The following is a 6,229-nucleotide window of genomic DNA, read 5'->3' as shown; positions in this document are numbered from 1 at the left end:
TTCATTCGTGTTCTCCACTATTCCAACAACAAGCTGACTCCTGACATAAAAAAAAAAAGAAATTTATTTTCAAAACTTTTTTGTGTTGCAGAAACTGGCAAAGCCTTTTTGTTCCAGCAGTTCTTAGGTCAGAGAGAAAACTATTTAGATCAGACAGAAAATTGATCAGCAGAACTTTTCCCCTCACTTGCCTCTCAGGGCTTCTGTAGAATGTAATTGGCATTCAGTAGATAGTAGTTGTCGCCTAGCTGAGGATGATTACATTGTCAAATTCCTGCATCTGTCTTGCGTGCACACAGAGTGACACCTTCTCTGTATTTTCATATACAAGATAAGATCCTGTTCATAAACTGATGGTGCTGCTGACAGTCAGTACGGCACATCCTCCCTCAGGTTTCACCGTGTTCTTCTGCCTAAATGTTTCACCGCAGTCTCACTCACAGCTTCATTGTGGAGCTGCACGTTTTCCCACACTTTAGGTGCACATTTTTCGAATGACATGTGATCTCCGGGGACACGTGTGAGGCAGCGAGCTCTTTGAAGAGCAGCTTTTTGTTTGACATTCAGTGGTGAAATGTGCCACTATGGGTCTGTCAGGTATTATCTTAACAGAGTGGCTCATTTTCAGGCCTCTCAGATTCATCCCTGCTGTGGAGCAGATTTCATCACTACGTTTGTGCTTAATACGATCCACAGGCAGCAGAGGAAAACCTGTTTGACCAAGAATATTACCAATCTCCGGACTAACATTGATATGAATTCATTCAGCTCATTTCTTTTGACCACAACTGATCTGGGTGCTGATTTCTCTCTTATCTTTGCTGAATTTGTGTATTTGTGAATCAGTGGCTCTTAAAACAGGACATTTCTGTTTGTGTGCACAAGGGGTTGCTGTTACCACACATTACAGCTCCGACTCTCTGAGGCTGTGCAGTCAAAAACGGTGTTTTCCACTCTGTTGAGCTGAATGTGATGGATGTCTATTCAAAGCAGATGGAGCAAACTGTGAAAAACGAGCATGAAATGACCGCAGAATGACAGGTTTCCTTATCTCCTCCTGCTCTAAGCATGCTTTTACTCCTCCTCTGCTGTCTGCTGACTGCCCACTTCATCAGGGCCATTAATTTGAACAGCAATAATCCGACTGTTGCCACCTCTTCAGCAGCATCTCTAGACACCAGGAGGTGTTAACTGTTTATCTACATAAACTCCCCCCGGTGCCTCAGAGTGTGGATAAATGCTGCAAGTCCACATCACACTTTAGCTGTTACCATAATTATCATTTTAATTAGCTAAAACTCCTCATTACCCAACTTGTTGTTATTTATATTATTTATTTATTTATTTATTTATTTATTTATTACTTCTATTTATTTTGTTTTTAGCACATTCATTTACAGGCACCATATTTTATTCTTTATGTACACTGTCATAATATATTGCAGTACATGTTTCTTATTTTCAGTTGTTTCTGTATTTTTGCATACTTCTTATTTATATGTTCTCTCTATGCTCCATGCTTATATAATGTATACATGTATATTTCTATTCCTGAATGGCAGCAATCGTGACAAACCCCATTTTCCCCCCAAGGATTAATAAAGTGTTTTTGATTCTTGTCATGTTGGATAAATGATTGACATTATTAATGAATGAATTGTGCATTTGGATCTTGTCACCTCCTTATTTTGAAGGAAGGAAATGTTTCATTTCATGTTTCACTGCCCTCTACGGTGCAGTTGCAGTGGACAAAACATGGAACGATGTCGTCTTGGGTGCTCCAGTGGAGAAAACGGGGTGAAGTGCCCTCTAGGGTGCACTTCCTGTGGAGGACACATGTTGCAGCGCCCTTTAAAGTGCACATCCAGGGGCAAAAACATCATTAAAGCGCCCCCCTAGGGTGCACTTCCTGTGAACAAAACATGGAAAAGTGGCGTCTTGGCTGCACTTCCAGTGGTGACAACGTGGTGAAGTGCTGTCTGAGGTGAGCTTTCATGTTGTTTCAGACCAGTGACATATATAAAGATGGACGACATGAAGCCAAAATATATGGATGCCCCCTGGTGGTGGGCTGCAGCTCATAAACCTGATCACCACTGCACAGACGCAGTAGTGATCAGCTCCACATAACATCACCAAAGCAAGATGGCAGCGCTCATATCAACAATATTTTGACTTTATTTTTGTACAGTCAGAGGAACAGGAGTGAAGCACCCATCTTTATTTTTGTCGATGTTTCAAACTGACCAATCTTTTGTGTCCTTTTCTTTTATTTATTTAATTATTTTCTTTTAGTTTTATTAATACGGTCACCTTGCTGTTGTTCTGATTTATTGTGTTTTTCTTTTTTTTATTGTTTATCTGGGTTTTTTTGTGTGTTTTGGGGAAGGTACGTACCATGGAGAGGATGGGTGGGTGAGGTTCTCTCTTCTGCTGTTTATTAACCTCGCTATATTGTCATCTTATAAAGAGAAAACAAAATTTGATTAAAAAAAAAAAACATATTTCATTTAATTAAATGATAAAATAACAGCTGGATACACATCATTGATATACATATGTGATTTATTCTGGTCGTTTGGGGGGAGGTATGTACCATGGGGAGGGCTGATGAGGTTCTGTTTACTGTTGTTTATTGAGTGAATGCACCTGCTTTATTGTCATCTTGCAGAGAAAATCAATAAACAAAGCTTAAAAAAATAAAACTATATATTAACAATCTATATCTAAGGGCTACTGTGAATGTATGCAGAAAATTTCATACCAAATTCTGATGACATTTATTTTTATACTTCATGGAGCCCCCTGCTGAGCAAGATAATTTTTACAGCTTTCATTTTATAGATATTTATTTAACCCAGAGCGCGACATAAAACATACAATTAATGAAGAAAGTGTTAAATTCAATTACATGATGAAGTAACAGCTGGAAATGCATGGTTGGTTTAAATAGCAGCCTATATTAGGAGCTTATGTATGCGCTTAAAGACGCCCACGCCTCACACACACACACACACACACACACACACACACACACACACACACACACACACACACACACACAGAGGGAGGCTGCTGGATGGAGAGAGTGGTGGAGGAGAGGAAGAGGAGGAGAGGAGGACTGTGCATCAGTCTGTTGGCGCTCAGACGGTTATTGCGCACACAGCAGCTGAACTACAGCCGCGACTCCAACTACGACCAGAGTGTGAAGGAAGGAAGGAAGGAAGAAAAGAAAGAAGGCATCTTTTTCTCCATCAGGGAGGTTCGGAGCGCTGCGGAAAAACTTGCGTTTATTTGCTTTTCTGCTCTAATTAAGGACAGAAGTGATGCTGAGGATGCGGATCGACTGTGAAGCTGCGTGAACTGCGATGATTCTCATGTGAGAGCAGTTTAATGTGCGCTTTATCCGGTTATTTCAGAGGATTACTCCTGCCCTCAGTAACGATGGGTAAGTCATCATAATCTTCACTATTTACTGACACACTTTCTCCCTCTGTGGCTCCTGTAGCCAAGACGACAGAAATCATCAGTGTTCACTGTCAGATTTATTAGTTCTTAAACTGAATTTCTTGAATTTAAAAGGATAAATGGGTACACTGTGAATTTAGGCATGAATTTAAAGCTTTTCACCTTTTTATCCAGATGTTATTTGTGTCTGGATTTTTCATTTACCTTAAAAGTAGCAGCCGTCAGACTCTGTTATCAATTCTTGATGAGGCAGGTCTGCTGTCTCAGACATCAGACCTCCAGCTGCTCCTCACTGCACGCTCTCCTGTTTGAATTTCTCACCTTTACACAGTTGAGGGTGTCTGAGCAGACATACATGTTCCAAAGCCAAGCCACTCTTTTAATTACCTGCTCCCCTCTCTACCCCCAACAGGTTCTGTGATGCTGGACTGGAGGTTATCATGTCTTCTTCTGCAGGCAGCTGTTCTGCTGCTGCTCAGCGAGGGGGAAAGGATGTGCCCTGCGAGTTGCCGCTGCGAAGGAAAGATTGTTTACTGTGAGTCAGGCATCTTCCAAGGCATCCCGGAAAACATCACCACGGGGTGCCAGGGTCTGTCTCTGCGCTACAACAACCTGCTGGTTCTGCTGCCCTACCAATTTGCTCACCTCAACCAGCTCATCTGGCTCTACCTGGACCACAACTCCATCACTGCTGTGGACGCTTTAGCCTTCCACGGCGTGCGCAGGCTGAAGGAGCTCATCCTCAGCTCAAATAAGATCAGCCATCTACACAATAACACCTTCAGCGCCATCCCTAACCTGCGAAATCTGGACTTATCCTACAATCAGCTGCAGTCTCTGCAGCCGGGGCATTTTTATGGTCTGCGAAAGCTACAAAACCTCCACCTGCGATCTAACGGACTGAAGCAGATCTTTCTTCGCACATTTCTGGAGTGTCGCAGCCTGGAGTTTCTGGACTTGGGTTATAACCGCTTGCGGAGTCTCACCCGCACAACCTTCTTAGGGCTGTTCAAGTTGAAAGAACTTCATTTAGAGCACAATCAGTTCTCCAGGATTAATTTCTACATTTTTCCGCGCCTTACCAACCTGCAGGTGCTTTATTTGCAGTGGAACCGGATTCGATCCATCAATCAAGGCGTGCCCTGGACCTGGCAAAAGCTACAGAAGCTGGACCTTTCAGGGAACGAGATCCAGATCTTGGACCCGTTGGTTTTCCAGTGCATGCCGAACTTACAGATACTCAACCTGGAGTCGAACAAGCTCAGCAGCGTGCCTGAGGAGGCTGTGGCGGCGTGGACGTCGCTGACCACCGTCAGCCTGGCGGGGAACGCCTGGGACTGCAGCCCCAGCATCTGTCCTCTAATGGGATTCCTCAGAAACTTCAAGGACGCCAAAGACATCAGTATGATCTGCAGCAGCCCAAAATCTGTGCAGGGCGAGAGGGTGGTGGACGTGGTGAGGAATCACTCGACTTGTTTGGACGTGTCAAACACGTTCTCGACCACGGCCTTCATCATTCTGACTTCAACAGAAGTTGTGAACATCACAACTCACCTCACTCCCTCTGGTGTGGCTCGCACTGAGTCACCTGTGCAGAGATTAACCCCTTCACCTGTCCGTCCCAGCGAGGCAGACAGGAAGACAACAACTGTGAGCTCCACGTCTCCCATCTCCCCTGAAGCCCCAACATCATTTACCCCTGAGCTCCAGTTTGAACATATGGCTTTCCATAAAATCATTGCAGGCAGCGTAGCCCTGTTCCTGTCAGTGTCATTGATCCTCCTGGTTATTTATGTGTCGTGGAGGCGCTACCCTAACACCATGAGGCAGCTGCAGCAGCACTCCGTCAACCACAAGCGCAGGAAAAAGGCCCGCAAGCAGGAGCAGGACCTTAACTCTCAGCTGCAAGAGTACTATCTGAGCTACCACTCAAACTCGGAGACGATGGACTCTTTGGTGAATGAGACGAGACCGTGCACGTGCACCATCTCAGGATCCATAGAGTGTGAGGTCTAAGCTGCACACTCACTCCACCTTAAGAGACTAAAACTGCACTTACTAAGCAGAGGTAAATGGTTTTTCCACGACATTAAGTGGTTTTATCTCTAATGTGAGATGATAGATTCTGCGGCTCTGGAGGAAATACTTGGGGGCATAGTACGATATAATTATGTGCACAGAAAAGACGTGTGGAACGGAGGGATATATTTGGAACTAATTATCACCCTGAGTGACACGGGAACAGTGGCGGGGTCAGCCAGGTTATCTGTGTGTGATCCTACGACGGGACCTCCGCGACAGCATTAGTCAGCTCTGCACAGAGACTGACCTTATTCTTAGTTCAACTATATCGCCATAGAACATCTGAACCAACGAAGCCACTTTTTACTGCTAGTTTTCATTTTTATGATGTAGCTTGTCGAGAGTCAGGATGTGTGTGTGCATCCTGTGTGTGTGTGTGTGTGTGTGTGTGTGTGTGTGTGTGTGTGTGTTATAGGGATGAGCTGATCTCTTGAATCTCCTGGTTTACTGACTTCTGGTTGGAAGAGTTAAAGTGTTGCACCTTATTCTCACCGATACGAGTTGTCCAGTTAAATGGACAGTTCACCCCAAAATGAAAAATACATATTTTTCCTCTTACCTGTAGTGCTGTTTATCCATCTAATGTAGATAGTATGATTTGCAGAGTTTTGGAGATATTGGCTGAATAGATGTCTACCCTCTTTCAAGTATAATGGTACTAGTGCTTTTGCAATATCAG

The 6,229-nt window shown here is 43.9% G+C and overlaps 1 pseudogene; it reads left to right on the top strand.

Annotated features, from left to right (window-relative positions):
- Positions 1-3,885: 3,885 nt before the first annotated feature.
- On the top strand, positions 3,886-5,969 carry LOC146319788 (leucine-rich repeat transmembrane neuronal protein 4 pseudogene; annotated as a pseudogene).
- Positions 5,970-6,229: the final 260 nt, after the last annotated feature.

This window comes from Lutjanus erythropterus, chromosome 10 (genome assembly GCF_056507025.1).
Source record: "Lutjanus erythropterus isolate fLutEry1 chromosome 10, fLutEry1.hap2, whole genome shotgun sequence".
NCBI classification, from domain to species: Eukaryota; Metazoa; Chordata; class Actinopteri; order Lutjaniformes; family Lutjanidae; genus Lutjanus; species Lutjanus erythropterus.
This window is presented reverse-complemented; position numbering and strand designations above follow the sequence as displayed.